General features: G+C 48.0%; 1 long non-coding RNA gene across 1 annotated transcript in view; it reads left to right on the top strand.

Annotated features, from left to right (window-relative positions):
- Positions 1 to 1211: 1211 nt before the first annotated feature.
- The window catches only part of LOC109296339, a 45451-nt gene continuing 28945 nt past the window's right edge, over positions 1212 to 17717 (top strand). Inside the window, exon 1 of the long non-coding RNA XR_002096960.1 lies at positions 1212 to 1763. This is a non-coding gene — a long non-coding RNA (uncharacterized LOC109296339). The remainder of the gene's footprint in view (positions 1764 to 17717) is intronic.

Here is a 17717-nt window from a genome sequence, read left to right as displayed (position 1 = left end):
AGCGGCCGCATCTACATGTGTACAGAATCTGCAGTTGTTATTGAGCAGTTTTTGCCAGACACTACTGCGCAGTAACAACAAACTACTGTGTTGTAGCTCATTACTACTGTGCAGTATCATCGCTGCATGGTTAGTGCCTGGCAACGTTACTGTGAGGTAGTAATAAGCATATTGCTACTGTGCCATAGAATCTTGTGTAGATGTACCCAGTGGGTCTCAGTCTGATTCAAAAGGTATATCTACATCTTGTCACTAGCATTGCTGCAGAGCATCATTCTTGAGAGAGGTCCAAACTTAACAGAACTAAAGCCAGAAATGAGGCAATGAAGCTGCTCGTAGGGACACTTCACAACAGTTCTAAAGCATGCTGGAAGATGAGAGATCAAGAACAGTACCAAGGAGCTCCTGTAGAGTAGCTGCATTGCCTCCTTTCTGGATTTGACACATGCAAGTGGGAACAAGTGGGCATGGTGTGCTTTCCAAGAGTTTCAGAAATGTGGCCTGAAGTACACCTGTAGGAAGAAAAGTGTAGTTCCAGTCTCATGCTCTTCCTGGCTTTTCTTCAGAGCCTGCCCTGTTGCTAATGACTGCTAGGGAAAATAATGGTTTTGTGATGTGGATTCCTATTGAACTGATCTGGGAATCAACTTTTTTTTTCTTCCTGAGGTTCTGAAACAAAAAAAAAGATTTTCTTTTTTTAAATGATTGCACTCTTTATCCATTTTTTTTCTTTTTTTGTTTTTGATAGCCAAAACTCAAATGTTGTCTGAGACTTCCTTTTTTTTTTTTTGGATGAAAAAAACCTTCTAATGAAAATTCTGTTCAATTGAATGACCATCTTTGTAAATAAGATTTCAACTGAAATTGTGACCATCCTTAACTTATTGAGAATTTCTCTGAAACCATCAAACTCTCTCAGCTGGGCCAGTGAACAGTCATCAAATATTAATCTTTAGCCAGGGTAAAAGGTACTGGTGTAGAGGTGACTGGTGCTATTATCAGTTTGAAAAAAAAATAACAGAGCCAGCATCAAAACACTGATTTGATCAAAAGATGGAGAGACACCAGCTTGGTGTTCCGTCTTGCCCAGCACCACTTTTTTCAGCACTTCTTAAGTGGGGTTTTTCCTTCCCCAAAGCTTAAGATTGGCCATACACCCAACAGAGCATTTGGGAGAGATGTCTTCCTGTTGAAGAAATTATCTATGCCAGCTGCCTCACCCAATTTTAGATCATGGTGCCCCTAAGAATCCAATCCCACCCCCAGGGTAGTTAAGATCAGGTTGGTCAAGGTGCAATTATCTCTAGCACTGAACCTGAAGAGTTGCTGATCAATACACAGAGACTATTGGTCTCTCCCTGTGCCTCAGTTCCCCATTGTTGTGACAGGGTAGTCCATATCTCAGAGAGGGGTGACGAAAATAAATATCTTAAAGATCTAAGGTACTTGCACTATGCTAATAGAGGCCATCCAAGTGGTATCATAGGTAGATATTACATTTTCTTACACATTTTTTTTGCCACTGTGCACCTTTACTGTTTATTTGGAGTTAATGTTGCTGTTCCGAGTTCTTCCCCTGACACTTTCAGTGTAAGTGAAATGCTATTGCAATTAAGATGGAGAAAAGAAAGACGTCAAAACTGCTGCAGTTTTTGTTTCAGCAGAGATGTAAAACTAAGATCCTGACAATTCATAGTTATTAAAGATTCCATTGCATTTTCTGCAAGTGCCGAGAGCCTGAAGAAGCTGAGATTCCAACTCATGTAATTATATTCTGTCTGTCTCTCAATTAGTTGAGATATTTTTCATGTTCTTGGTGCAGTGTTGCATCATGCTGTTAAACAGTTCTCCATTTTACATTGGCTGTAACCACATTTCAGTGGTAAATGAAGTGATTCGTAAATATAGTTTGCAAATCATTTTGAGATCTTTCCAGGTAGCAAGGACTGTATAAATGTCTGACTGATTTATTTATACAATGCTTAACATACATCGCACAGCTTTAAAAATAAATGATTTTGGTGCCCTATCTGGCCTGTAATAAACCCTACTTAGACTGAAAGTGAAGCTTGCCTGCTAGACCTACCTAGAGAAAAGATGTTTGTTTTCTTCTGACGCTTTGATGTAGCATTGGGCTTCTGGCATGGGCAAATGGTGGGTGCAGAAACAGGGACTAGTGCTACAGAGCTAGCTGCTTTCCCCCCTGCCACTGGGATAGGCAGGCCACACTGCAGGAGCAGTAACCAGTGGCCAAGGCCTTGTTACAGTAATTTTGGGTGGCTTTTGGAGCTCTTAAGTGCTGGATTCTCTGCACATTAACACCTTGAAGTGGTTTGAAGCATGCATTACACAGCTCAGGGTTATGTCACTCCAGGGCAGGATAATCTCTGATCTGCACTACCCAGCTCTTGTTCTATTAAAGTGTGGCCACTTCTCACAGATGTGCTGCCAGATTGAAGTATCCAGTATCCCAGGATCTCTCACACTTCTCACCCATACAGCAGGGATAGAAGGCTGTCCTGGCTTACCAACCCTGTAGTGGCAACTTACAGCTACAGCTCCTAGTCCTGCCCCTGCTCACCAAGCCTTATAGCTTTGCAGGTAGAAGATGGTCAGAAAAGGTTTCTAGACTTAAGGGTGTGACTGCTCCAAACTCCAAGCTAGCACAAATACTGATCAAAATTTGTGCAGCTCTTGGTATCAGGTGTAACACAGCCCTTAAGTCCCTGAAACAGAAAAGAATGCCCCTCCCCCTCAACACAGTCCCAATTATTTATTTGAGTGATTCCAACCTAGTTACCAGGGTGTGCGCAGAGGGCCTGGACATTGCGGGCGTGCATTATTTTGTCACGCCCCTAGACACTCCAGCAGTGAGGGTGGTGATTTCTAATGTGCCCCAACATGTGACCGATTGGGAGCTGGCCAAGGAACTCGAGCCTTATGGGGTTCTTACGAGTCCCTTTTGCTGATTGACCATAGGGAGTAAAAACCACAAATTGAAGCATGTCCTGTCTTTCAAAGGCAGGTTTTCATGCTTCTCAGGGAGGGCCCACGGTCTCTGCCTCAGTCCTTGAGCCTCAGGTTCAATGTGCGCACGTTTGTGATCTATTTTTCTTTTGGGGAGACCATGTGTTTCAGTGTGGTAGCTCTTCCCACCTAGCAGCCCAGTGCCCATGGGGGATATCGGCCAGAACACCAGTGACTACAGTGGCACCAACGGATGGTGCATACACTTTTGGGACATAGGCCCCACCCAGTGAGGCCGGGAGCTTTTCCCGACCTCCTTCTACCCCTGTTACATCTGAGGGAGCTGGACTCTCTGGCGTGAGAGTGCTGTCCAGTGGAGGGGCTGGGACTAAGCCCCAACCGTCCCTTGCACTCATTCCACCTACAGTGCTCACCCCCACCAGTACTGAGATGCCACCAGGTGGAGAGGCTGATGCCTCCACTTCCCCCCTGCCTGCTCTGACCGCCCCGATTGAGGTGGCTGGGGTGGTCAGCAATTGTGGCACCAAGGCCCTGTTGGGTGATGGGGCTCAGGCCTCCTGCCAGTTGCCCTCCACCACGGCCTTGTCTGACATGGCTGGCCCTGGGGAGGCAGGCCAGAAGCAGTCTGGCCCACCCTCTATGAAGGGTGGGCCATCTGCCACACAGAAGAAGAACAACAAAGAGAAGAAAGTGAAAGGGACCACTCAGGACTCCCCATCCCCACTGAGACCTTCCTCAGCTGGTGCTGGGGGGGGGCCCCCGCTGGAGAGCCTGGCCCTGCTCCAGCTGTCATGTCAAAGACCCTGTTGATCGGGGACAAGGGCAGCTTGGAGGTGGGGGAGGTGAAGGCAGGGGTCACTAACCCCTTGCCTGTCTCCCAGCTTCCGGAGGTGGGTGCTAGTAAGAGCTATGCACAATGTCTCTCTTCTGGAGATCTGACTCGGGGCAGCAGAGGAGTCTGCTGACCTCTTGGTCACATCCCAGGCTACCGAATTAGATGAGGAAGCTAGTGAGATGGAGATCCAGATTTCTGAGTGTTGCAAGCAACCTCGAGAGCGGGATGACCTCTCTCCCCCCAAGAAGGTGGGGATTGCTCTTTGAGAGCCAGACCTTGACCTGGACGACGAGGGGAGAGTTTAGATATTGAGGGTGTAGATGCTGAGCTCCCAACTAGGGTGCAGCCTCACCATGCATCTGTTGGAAATGTGAAGCCCATGTTGGCAGACCCCCCAGGTCGGTCCTGACTATGGGAGGCTCCTGACCTTTTTGAAACAGACGAAAGGATAGAAGAACATAGCGGGACGCATCACCCAATGATGCGCAGATCCTAAAGTTTTTATCAAGGCTGCCAGAGCTGCGGCCAAACTTATGCAGTAAGATCTAGTTACTAGGCAGATGGCTTATCGTCTGGAGAAGCTCACACAGTGGGTGAGAGACGAGTGGGGTCTGGCAGGGTCCCTGGAGTAGAGTAGGGCATGATAGGCCTTTTTTGACCTGTCTCTGCTTTTTGCTCTGCTCTCAGGGGTTCACTCTTCTATCTAAATCTTACCTCACTTTTCCTTTCTCATACCCACACCCAAGGCAGCCACAACCATTGGTACTTTCAACATCAACGGCTCTCGAGATCCGGTGAAATGCGAGGCTGTCCTGGATCTCCTGCTCCAGAAGCAGCTGATTGTTGCCTTCCTCCAGGAGATGCATTCTGACAGGCTCAACCAGTTGGCATGGCACACTGCCTGGCAAGGCCAGTTGTTCTTGAGTCATGGCACCAACCTTAGCGCCAGGGTTGCGACTCTCCTATCATCACAACTACAGCATGACATGGTGGTGGCGCGGGAGATTGTCCCTGGCCGCTTGCTGACTGTCCGCATCACCCTAGCACAAGACCACCTGTTACTCATCAACATTTATGCACCTACTGATGGCCAAGAGAGGGTCACTTTCTTTGAGACCTTGGCTGCCCTTTTGCACGACGTTAGTGAGGATGATGACCTGCTTCTTGTACATGGGGACTTTAATTGTACCACTGACACCCTGCTCGACCATACAGGGCCTGAGCCTCACCTGCCCTCAGCCTGCAAGCTGCAGTCCGTCTTGGAAACTGCAGGCCTCATTGACGTCTGGCGAGCCCTGCACCCCAACGCACGCCGGTACACCTGGGCCAGGATGAGTGCCGGGGCCTGCCTCGACCACATTTATGTCACCAGGCACCACCTGCCACTCCTACACAGCGGCCGCATCATTTGCTCAGGCCTGTCAGATCATGGCCTGGCTTGCTGTGAATTGACCCTGCCGGGGAGAACCTGAGCACGAGTGCCCTATTGTTGTTTCAGCGTCAGCCTGCTTCAAGACTCTTACTTCCAAGACTGCTTTGCCAACTTTTGGCGAGGCTGGGAGGCCACAAGACTGAACTACTCCTCCTGGAAGCTATGGTGGGATGTGGGCAAAGTACAGATCCAGGCTTTTTGCCAGCAGTACACTCAGCTGGTAACAAATTAACTGTGCCACCATATCAGAGAGCTGGAGGAAGATGTGGTAGAGCTCGAGGTTGCCCTGCTAGCTGCCAGCAGTGATGCGGTGCTGCGCGAGAGCCTCCAGTTCTGTAGGAAGTGCCTGCATGACTTGGCAGAGAGTGCAGCCCATGGAGCGAGGATCCGCACCTGCTACAAAGAGCTGGCCAGAACAGATGCCCTGACCCACTTCTTCTTCAACCTGGAGCGACGGTGGGCAGGAAGCAAAGTCTTAGATCACCTCAAGACCCCTGAGGGCCAGGTAATCACTGACCCAGGTGAAGTACATGAGCATGCTGTTGCCTTCTATCGTGACCTGTTTGTGGCTGAGCCGTCCTGCCCTGAGGCCACATGGGAACTCCATGTGGGCCTGCCACACCTTGGTGCCCTGAAAGCCAGTGAGCTTGAGCAGGAATTGTCTCTGGCAGCAGCTGCAGCTGGCCTCGCCTCCGACAAAGCCCCAGGCCTCAACAGGTTACCTGCTGAGTTCTACAAGACTTTCTGGCCTCTTCTCGGCCCCTGTCTCCTGCGTGTTTTCCAGAAGAGTCTTGCCAACAATGTCTTGCCGATCAGTTGCCGCCATGCAGTGCTCATGCTGCTGCCCAAGAAAGGAGATCTTGGCTGCATTAAGAACTGGCGGCAGTCTCCCTGCTGTGTGCGGATTACAAGATTCTAGCCAAAGCGCTGGCCACCCGCCTCTGTGCTGTCATGGCCTCCATCACTGGGCCTGAACAGAGCTACTGCATGCCAGGAAGAACCATCCAAGACAACCTGTTTCTGCTGCACGACCTACTAACAGCCAGTGAAGTCTTTGGCCTAGACATTGGCCTCATCTCTCTGGATCGGGAGAAAGCCTTTGACCAGGTGGACCATGCCTACCACTTTCATACTCTGGAGGCCTTTGGCTTTGGGCCCCTTTTCACCGGGGCCCTCCGGGTCTTGTATCAAGACATTTTCAGTCTGCTCAAGGTGAATGGGGTACTCTGTGCCCCGTTCCGCGCATGCAGAGGCATCCGTCAGGGCTGCCCCCTGTCAGGCATGCTCTATGCCCTGGCCATCGAGCCACTGCTGCATGCACTGCAGTGCCGCCTGAGTGGTGTGGCCTTCCCATCGGCCATGGGCCTGTCCATTGCCCCTCCGCTTCGGCTATCAGCATATGCAGATAACATGACCATCTTCCTTAACACCCAGGAAGACATGGAGGCCCTGACAGACTGCCAGTGAGCCTATGAACGTGCCTCTTCGGCCCAAATCAACTGGGCCAAGAGTGATACCCTGTTGCTTGGTGCATGGATCACCATGACCCCCCCCAGATTTGCCAGGGGGCCTCACCTGGCACTGCGAGGGCCTTAAGATCCTGGGTGTGTTCCTAGAGCCATCGACCTTCATGGCACGCAACTGGGATGGCCTCAAGGATGGAGTGGAGGCCCTCCTACAAAGGTGGCACTGGCGCCTACCCAGCCTCTCCTACCGTGGATGTGTCCTCATTGCGAACAACCTAGCGGCAGGAACTTTGTGGCTCTGGTGCACTGTACTCGATCCGCCACAGGACCTACTTAAGAGACTCCAGCACCTCCTGGTCGATTTTTTTTTGGGATGGGCACCACTGGCTCCCACGAGCTGTCCTTTACCTACCTGTAGCTGAGGGGGGGCAGAATTTGGTTGACTTTGCAAGCAAGGTGGTTGCCTTCCACCTGCGGGTCCTTCAACAATTCGTGTACAGTGAGGAGCGCTTACCTTGGCAATAAGTGGCATGCCAGTTTCTGCAGAGGGTGGGGGCCCTCGGCTTTGACCGGGAGCTCTTCCTGTTGGACCTTACACTTTTGAACTGGGTGGTGCTTCCGGCTTTCTACCATGGCATGGTACAAGCCTGGCAAACCACTTTCTGCCTCCAGCCCCAGGCCCATCACCTGCAGTTCCCGCAGTTGCTGAGGGAACCCCTGGTACACAACCCAGCTCTGAGGCACCTGGCCAGTCTCATGGCCGTTCTCATTCAGGCACATGTACTCCGCCTGAGCCATCTCCTTGACCCCGCTTGGTCAGCCTGGCTCTCGCCCAAGGCCTTGGCCACCTGGCTGGGCATGCGCTCTGTCCACAGCTTGGGCCGTCTCCTGTGTGACATCTGGGCTGCCCTCCCATTGGAGGCAGCAACCACCCTGGACGACCATCTCCTGGTGGGCCAGGTCTCCTACACTGAGGATGCCCTGAGTGAGGCTTTTCCTGCTTTACCAGTCACCCCGGCCATGGTCGGTGAGCTGGCCGATGGCCCTGGCACCTTGCTGATGCTCCCTGTGCCTCCTAACAGTGACACAGGTTGCCCCTTTGCTTTTCTGTCGCGCAGAAGCCTATATGCCTGGGTGGTTCATGTTTGCCATGCCCAAGTGCTGGCAGGCCACCCTGATACACCATGGTGATGGTGCCTGGGGCCGCCAGATTCCACACCAGCCCACCCTGCGTGGTGCACATTGTATAAGCCGCCAACTGCCAAGAAGACTGGCAACCTGCAATGGCAGTTGCTACACGGCATCCTAGCCACTGGCACGTTTGCATCCCACTTTAACCCAGCCACCTCGACAGCCTATCCCTTCTGCCTAGGGGTGTTGAGGAGACCCTCTTTCATGCCTTCCTTGACTGTCCCCGCCTGTGGCTGCTCTTTGTCACCCTCGAGCCACTGCTGCGAGCGCTGGGCAGAAGCTTCTTGGAGACCACCTACATGTGCTCCTACCCATACTGGGTGGCTGAGAAGGGGCCTGTCTGCCTGGCCAGCTTCTTACTGGGTCAGGCCAAGCTGGCCGTCCTCAAGAGCTACCAAAACCGGCTTGCCAGGACTGGCTCAGACGATGCCCTGCAGCTTTTCCGCCTCCTGGCACAGGCGTACCTCTCACTGGAGTTTGAGTATGCAGTGCTCCAGCTTTAAGACACGCTGGGCTCTTGAGGGAGGGTTGTGCCATGTGGAGGATGGCTGTCTCAAATACGCACTCTGATGTCAAGACTGGTCTGGGCGACCGGGCTGGCTCGGTGTCGGACTACGACTTCCAGCTTGTGCCACATCCTGCACCCTCACCAGGCTGCTTTTTTGCTTTCTTTTTGTGTGGAAAGTTGAAGGTGTTGTCACATGTATGTTTGGATAGAGCAGGGTAAATTTTTTTTTTTATAGTTATGACTATGTGGCCAGCACTCCAACCACATAACTAGCATGTAAGACATGACGTGGAATGTAGCGAAGGTGTCTGTCAAGGTGTGATGTGATGAATGCAATGACATGGTTTTCTTGGTTTGATAGTAATTTGTTTGTTTTTTGCTTTGTAAGCGGCCACCCTTTTTGTATCCCTGAATCCCTGAATAAAGTAGTTAAAAAGTCAAAGTCCTTCCTTCCTGCGGGCGGTGCCTGCTTTTGAGGTGCACTGGGCCCTTGAGGGGGCACTGTGCCACGTGGAGGATGGCCATCTTCAATACACACTCTGATGTCATGACAAGTCTGGGCAACCAGGCAGGCTCAGTGGCGGACTGTGACTCCAAGCTCGCACCGTGCCCTGGGTCCTCATCAAGCTGCTTTTTGCTTTTTTTCCTTTGCATGTGAGGTTGAAGGTTTTGTTACGTGTACTACTGGATAGAGCAAGGTAGGAATCATTTGTTTATAGAGGGCTTTGGTCTCTACAACTGGGTGACTATGCATACCAGCATGTTAGGCATGTAATACTGTGAACGTGTCTGTCACGGTGTGATGTTATGAATGTAATGTAGTGCTTTTGGTTTGATGGTGATTTTTTTTATCTTTGCTTTGCATATTGGACCTGGACCCAAGACTTTTTGTACCCTGAACCCCTGAATAAAGTAGCTAAAAAGTCAAAAGTCCTTTCTTCCTCTCTGTGCTCAATGGTATCTCCCTTTCCCCCTCCCCCACACATTGCTGCCACTGTCCCTAGTTGCCCTGGGGCAGGGGGAGCTCCAGAACTATTCCTGCCCCCTTCAGGTAGGGTGTGCAGGGAGTTGGACTCAGCCTGGGACAGCAGCAGCAGTGGTGGTGAGTGGTTCCTTTGTCCCCATGCCTGCTCCCAGGCTGGCAAGAAACAACCAGGGGGACTGGACAGCAAAGGAGAATCTGCCTGCTGCAGCTACCACTGTTTCCAACTAAGCCTGGCCCCAGAGCAGCCAGTCTTGAGCAGGGCAGCAGCAGCTCTGGAATTTCCTCCACCCCCAGGGCAGCTAGGGACAGTGGGGATGGCAGTATTGGGTGGGGAAAGGAAGAGGGGATGTGCTGCTGAGCATGGAGGGGAAGGGGGCAGAATTCTTGTGTGATTGGGGGCTTAAAAGTGCCCGGCTGCTGCTCCCATGGTGTGGTCTTAAATGGGGATGTCATCTTGTCATTGCGCTCTCTCTGGATCCACCCCTGGCTCCTAGTTTCTGAGAATTCTGTCAATTTTTACCTTCTCTGGATCTAGAAGGGAAGTATCAAGTAGACTACTTTAATCTTTAAAAGCAATCTAAAAAAATCCCAGCCTTTCCAGGAAACTTGTATTTACCATCCTAGATCAGTTTTTTGGCCCATCAAGTCACATACCCTTTCACTAAGCAGCTGTCAGTACATGATGTTTCAAAGGAAGTTTAGTAAACTTACCTAGCCAATCACATGCCTAATACTGTAAACAGATGAAGTAAATGTCACTTTCAGGACCTGAGGAGCTAAGTTTGCAGCCCAAAGCATGAGATCTAATTATCCCTATCTTATTAAGTTACACAGCTACCATATTGGTGATTACATAAGGCCTCCAAACTCCAGCATTTTAGAGCTCTCTCCCTTTAAGAAAAGTCCTTCTAGCTCTGCCTTTCATTGTCTTTTAGTTATCTCTTTTAGTTTCAGCCATGTTCTACAGAAGGTATGGTTATCAAAACTGCATACAATCATTGCCCGGACACCAAACAAGGATGCATGATTGTTTGATATGGGTGTGTTGATTATAGCTGTATTGGTCTAAGGACATGAGCAGACAAGATTCTTTGGGTAAATGTGATATCTTCCAACTAAATAGTTGGAAAATTGTTCTTTACAAGCTTTTCAGGTACATACACTCTTCTTTAGGCATAGGGAAAGTCTGCTGGTGTTTGTATACTCTCTGGGGTGGAATAGGAGCTTAAGCCAATATGCAAAATGCAAGTTTGTGAAATTGCAAATTCATGGCAGGGAAGATCACAGGGGATTGGAACTAATAGGTGCAAGACAGGTAGGTGGGGGTGGAAATGTAGACCTGGTGATAGAATATAGATGGTAAAATGTAGAGAGGTTACCTGGGGTTATTGGACGGCAGGCAGATTATCATGTGCCATAAATCAAATGTCTATATTTAGTCCATGATTTTTTGTATCCAATAGATTTGTTAAGTGAAGTTTGTAGGTTCTTCTACAAAAGGTGTTTTGTAAATTCCCTTTGAGTATTAGTACTGAGAGATTGGAGAGAGAGTGGCTGTGAGATACGTGCACCTACAGGTAATTGGGTATTTTTGTTTTTGATAGATTTTTGGTCTGCGTTCATTCTGGTACACAATTGTTGTTTGATTTCTCCTACATATTTTCCATCACGGCATTCAGTGCACTGGATGAGCTGCTGCTAATATATGTATTCTGTACTGGAACTTGATCCTATAATACACAATGTGTGGACAGGTAGTTGAGCTCCTACAGAACACCAGACAGTGCCAAATGCAGCAATCTACCTGTAAGTGGCAAAAGCAGGGCCTTATCTCTCTTTGAGATGTCAAGCTAGAGCTCTGATTTTGCTATCACTGATTTAGTGGAAAATGCTTGTTTTAAGAGCCCCAAAGACTCAGAATTTTGCCACGTATGTATGCATCCTAGTTATGCTGAGTCTCTAAAATGCACAGAAGAGTTCGATTCCATCCTTTTCTTCCATCTGTTTCCTTTTTTTAAAATTTGCAAAAGAATCTTCAGTGACTAAATTCAACTCTGAGAGCAAATGGACTTAAGTCCTTTATAAGTGCCTTTGAAAACCAAGAATTCCTCACCCCAACCCCCACCCTCTTCTTCCTCCTAAATCACACTCATATGTTCTCAGGCATTAGAGCTGCTTCTTTACATTTGTAAGTGGAGTGACTTGAAATTGATTTGATAGACTAACCACATTTATCTCCAAAGAAAAAGGAGATGTGGAAATGTTTAGTAAGCAAGTCAGTGGAACGGTTAGTAACTCATTTCACATGTTCTTAATCTTGTTTTGCTTCCCCTCCTCAAGTGTTGAGTAAAAGATGGGGGGGTGGATATTTATTCTAAAGATTGCAGGGGGAAATGTTTGATTAAAGAATACATAATTATCCCAGTCAATTCATTTCTGAAACGGTATCATCAAAAAACTCTTCTGGAAACCTCAAGAGACATTGCTATCTTCTAACATAAGAACATCAATAGATACAATAAATGTTGCAGTTCAGGTTCCCTCTGATATGATCAGGTACCCAAGCTTTTAAGTTGGATGAAAAAAGGATAGATTACCCACCTGCAAAACTGGTGTTATTACCACTTTACTAACACACAGAGGTGTTGTGAGACTTAATGAATGCTTGTAAAATACCTTAATTTCTTTGAGTGAAAGGTATGAATTTTTGAAAAAGGTGTGGTGGAAGAAAAAGCATTCAGCAACAAGTTAACCAGTCCATTATATTTGAAATGCCATCTAGAAGACATGACAGTAGGACAGGGGTGGGCAAAATCATGGATCTGGCCAGCAGCTGAATTCCATTTCCCAGCAGCCCCTCCCGCATGGCTGGGGCCAGTCTCCATGGAGACCCCAGCTGCACCTGTGCTGTTATAGCACAAGCCTGGAGTTGCCATGGAGATTGGCCCCAGCCACGCTGGCAAGGCATGTGGCAGAGCAGGGCAGGGGGCTGCTCTGGAGCTTCTGGGATGTTGCCGGGGCGACAGCTTGGTTGGGGCCATGACAGAGCCACAATCTGTCGCTTGCATGCTCCTTGTAGGGGTGCGCAGGCATCACAGTTTTGCCCTGGCCCCTTGCAGCAGTGATAGCTTGGTTCCAAGCCAGGGCAGAGCCACAACCCACTGTCTGTGCACCCCTACCCAGAGTGTGCAGGTAACAGATCATGGCTCTGCCCTGTCCCCAATGCAAGATCCCAGCGGCTCCAGAGCAGCCCCCTGCCCTGCCCTACCATGCACCCTGCCAGCGCAGCTGGGGCTGGTCTCAATGGCAGCCCCAGCCTTGCACTGTCACAGTGCAGGTACAGCTGGGGTCCCAGCCACGCAGGCAGGGGCTGTTGGGAAATGGAGTCCACTGCCAGCCAGATCTGGCCCATGGGCCAGACTTTGCCCACCCCTGCAATAGGGTTTCATAGCTAAGTTCTGATGCTTTCCTTTAGTTTGCTTTCTGGCTAAGATTGATGTTAGTAATGATGAGATAGTGGGAGCAGTTCTGAGTTCATGTTTAGAAAAACAAGAGTCCTTAATTAACAGTTTGAGGCAATACACGATCATTTTTATACCACTAATTTCAAGTGCAGTTCTACCTTGAAATGAGACAGTGTAGCTACCTAAGTGTGATCCTATTCTAGTAAAGTCAGATGTCTGAAAAGACACAATAAACAGATGCGTTCTACTCTTCCTCACTCTTTTCTGTGACTTAGCTGTAATGCACTATCATCTCACACTTACAAAAGCAGATGCATTAATATGCTTTTTCAGGGCCTTGATCAGGGTAAAACAGGATCATACTTAGGTGTCTAAGATAATAGGCATGAAAAAGATGGAACATCCCTTCATCTGGCTATATCACAGTAAAACTGCTGTGCTTTGTCTCCAGTAGGATATGAAAACAAGACAGCTAAGAAGTCAATATGTAAAAACATGTTTGTTAGAGGAGCAGTGAATATGTAACTTTAAGGCTTGGGACAGAAATTATACATAAACTGATATAAATTATCAGAAACCAGTTCAAATCTGTAACACAACAGAAGTTCAGTGCACATAAACCAGTTTCAAAATGGTTGAATATGGTTTAAGATAAACCTGAATGGATGTAGTATCGGACTTAACTGATTTAGGTTGAATTGGTTTATTAAGCTTATGTTCCAGATCCCCTCCCGATTCAAGTTAGCTCTCAGTCCCCCTGAATGCTTTGCACTTCCCCCACAAACCCACCCCCTCTCAGGGTAAGTGAGCTAGCCTTGGCCAAAGCTGTCTGTTCCAGCTGAGCAGGGAGGCATGCCCTAGCACGCCCCAGCTTCTGGCCTGGGTCACTGCAGGCATGTGGCTTCATTTCTGGAATTAAAAGTGAATGTCTGTTCACTTGTTTATCAGTTCAATCATCACAGCTTAGTCTAACCTGTGATGATTGAATCAACTCAGCCTGGGCTTTTTGGCTGGCTGTACTTAGACCTAGCATACTGGTAAACAAATAAATACTCAGCTAGACTGCATCTAACTTAAATTTCATTTTCAAAATTACTCTCAAATTTTGAAATTTCAGTAAAATCTAATAAAACAAACAACCAAGGTCAGCAACAACCTGAAACCAGTGTCATTCAATTTTTCTGCTTGAGAAATGACATTTTAAGTCTCATTTGAAAAATATAAGCAAGCTGTTCACTAAAACTCAGTGGCATATAGAACTCCCTGCCCAATATCAGGGAAGTTGCTAAGTTCAGTGCTGATGAGTTCAGCTAATACAACCAAAAGCACAATTATGCCGCTGTGGAATTCTGTGGACTATGGTTTGAAAAGAAATTGCAACCAGTTCATGGTGGTACACAAGAATGAAAAAGACTCAAGAAATACAGAAAAGTGCTACATCTCTACTCTGTGCTGGCAGAGCATTATAGAACCATAGAAAATTAGAGTTGGAAGGGACCTCAGGAGGTCATTTAGTCTAACACCCTGTGCAAATCAGGACCATCCCCAACTAAATTATTCCAACCAGAGTTTGTCAAGCTGGGCCTTAAAAACCTCCAAGGATGGAGATTCTACTACCTCTCTAGATAACTTGTTCCAGTGCTTCACCAGTATCAGAGGGACTAAGAATTGTGACCAGTGATGTCATGGTGGCCTTTGTTATGTTTGTATCACCCTAGATATTTTAAGGTAGCCAGGGCCCCCACCATCCCTAACTGGTCCCAGCGCTGTAATACAGGTCACACTGGGTTCCATACTGACACTTTCTGCTCCTTCCAGGCTTCCTTAGTTAGGCCTAGCCCCCCCAGGGGTTGACAAACATATAACAACTCGAATGGCAAGAAGCCTGTAGATAACTGCAGCTGGTCTTAGAGTCTGGAGTCCCTGCTTATAATTTTTCTTAACATACCCTTAAGGGTATGATTGAAACATTCCACCAATCCATCCATTTGTTGATGGTACATAGACATTCATAATTTTGTTATGCATAGTACAGGTTTCTCTCACTTTATGCAGGTTCTGTATGTGTGAATTTGCTCTTATGTGATGACCCTTTTTATACGAAAAATTTGATATATGCGAGGTAAATTCACTCTTATGCAATTGGTGTGGTAGAAGCCTGAAGTCAGCTGCTTTGTGTGGTGCATTGTAGGAGTGACACACACCAAAATATAGTCTCCTGTGTGGATCTGTGCTCTTCACTCATTGTCTGTGACACATGTTTCTGTAGTTGCCATCTCCATTATAGGTTCATAGGTATTAGATATTAGGGTAGGAAGGGACCTCAGCAGATCATCAAGTCTGACCCCCTGCCCCAGGCAGGAAAGAGTGTTGAGGTCAGATGCCCCAGCCAGGTGCTTGTCCAGTCTCCTCTTGAAGACCTCCAAGGTAGGGGAGATCACCACCTCCCTTGGAAGCCCATTCCAGGTTCTGGCAACCCTTACTATAAAGAAGTTCTTCCTGATATCTAACCTGCATCCACTTTCTGTCAGTTTGTAGCCATTATTTCTAGTTACACCAAGGGGTGCCCTGGTAAACAAAGCATCTCCTATCCCTTGCTTCCCCCCACCCCCAATGATTTTGTAGATGGCCACAAGATCACCTCTCAGCCTTCTCTTGATGAGGCTGAAGAGATTCAGGTGCCTCAATCTCTCCTTGTAGGGTTTTACCAGCAGGCCCCTAACCATATGAGTGACCCTCTCAAGGTTATCCACATCCCTTTTGAAGTACGGTGCCCAAAACTGGATGCAGTACTCCAGCTGCAGCCTCACCAGTGTCACATAGAGGGGAAGTATCACCCCCTTGGACCTATTTGTGATGCACCTGTTAATACATGATAAACTGCACTTAGCTTTACTGAACACTTCATCACATTGATGACTCACGTTCATCTTGGTGTCAATTATGACTCAGAGTTCCCTTTCTGCTACAGTGCTGCTGAGAAGGTCATCTCCCAGCCTGTAAGTGTGTTGGTGATTCCTTCTCCCTAGGTGCAGTACTTTGCATTTGTCCTTCTTGACCTGCACCCTATTCTGTTCTGCCCACTTCTCCAACCTTTCCAGATCTGCCTGGATTTGTTCCCTGCCCACTAGTGTGTTTACTTTGCCCTATAATTTGGTGTCATCCACAAATTTGGACAGAGTGCTCTCCATGCCCTCATCCAAGTCACTGATGAAGACATTGAACAGCATTGGTCCAAGGACTGAACCTTGGGGAACTCCACTGCCCACATCTTTCCAGGTCAATGCCAACCTGTCCACCACCATTCTTTGGGTGTGTACCATTAGCCAATTTGCCACCCACCTGACTGTATAATCATCTATGTCACAGCCACTCAGTTTATTTATGAGAATAGGATGAGATGCCGTATTGAAGGCTTTCGTAAAATCCAGGTAGGTGACATCTACCTTGTCCCCTGCATCTAAGCATTTTGTGACCTGGTCATAAAAAGAAACAAGGTTAGTCAGGCAGGATCTACCTGCTATGAACCCATGCTGGTTGGCATAATGCCCTTTGGCATTATTTTTCCTGCTGGACTCCCACAAATGAGATCCTTAATATTTTTTTCAAAGCTTTTCCCAAAGATAGAGGTGAAGTTAACTGGCCTATAGTTACCCAGATCCTCCTTCCTCCCTTTCTTGAAAATAAGGAACACATTGGCCCTTTTCCAATCCTCTGGGACCTAACCCGAGTACTATGAGTGCTCAAACAACCATGCCTGTGGTTCTGCTATGACATTGGCCAATTCCTTCAGCACCTTTGAATGAAGATCATGCGTGCCTTCTGACTTAAACACATCCAGCCCCTCCAGTGTCCCTTCACTAAGTCAGTGCTAACAGTTAGTGGGCTGGTTTCCCTCCTGTGTTCATCTATAATCCAAATGGGAGATGTATCCTGATCTGTGTTCAGGAATACAGAAGCAAAACACTCATTGAAGAGCTCAGCTTTGTTCCTCCTATCTGTCACCAATGGCCCTAGTCTGCCCTATAGGGGTTCTATGTTACCCAGCACCTTCTTTTTGCTCCCTATACCTGTAGAAGGACTTAATGTTGTCTTTAATTTTTGTTGCCAGCCTAAGTTCCATTGCAGCTTTGGCCTTTCTAACTGATTCCCTGCAAATGCGAGCCAAGTAGGTATACTCCTCCTTGGTAGCTACCACCTGCTTCCACAGTCTATATGCCTCTTTTTTTGCTGCCAGGCTTTCTTGGATTTACCTGTTCAGCCAAGAAGGTTTCTTGGCCCATTTGCCCCCTTTCATGCACAATGGGATTGTCTCCTTCTGCACCCAAAGAATTGTTCCCTTTAGGAATGACCACCATTCCTGAACTCCCATCTCACCAATGACTCACTAACTAATCTCCTGCACATATTGAAGTTGGCCTTTCTGAAGTCTAGTACTTCTGCCCTACTTTTCTTTCCCACCCTTCACCAGATAATAAATTCAATCAACTGATGGTCACTATCCTGAGCGGGTGCTGAGGGAATTGGCTGGTGTCATTGTGGAGACATTGGCACAGCTGTCTGAGGACTCCTGGTGCTTGGGCCGAGTCCCTGAGGACTGGAAAAGGGCCAATGTGGTCCCTGTTTTCAAGAAGGGGAGGAAGGAAGAGCCTGGCAACTACAGGCCAGTCAGCCTCACTTCTATCCTGGGGACAGTCTTTGAAAAAATTATCAAGGACCACATCTGTGAGAGCCCTGCAGGGGAAGTGATGTTGAGGGGTAACCAACATGAGTTTGTGCCAGCCCGGTCCTGCCTGACTAACCTGGTCTCTTTCTATGACCAGGTAACAAAAAGCTCAGATGTGAAGG

Source organism: Gavialis gangeticus, unplaced genomic scaffold (genome assembly GCF_001723915.1).
Source record: "Gavialis gangeticus isolate Ggan-Ray unplaced genomic scaffold, GavGan_comp1, whole genome shotgun sequence".
NCBI classification, from domain to species: Eukaryota; Metazoa; Chordata; order Crocodylia; family Gavialidae; genus Gavialis; species Gavialis gangeticus.
This window is presented reverse-complemented; position numbering and strand designations above follow the sequence as displayed.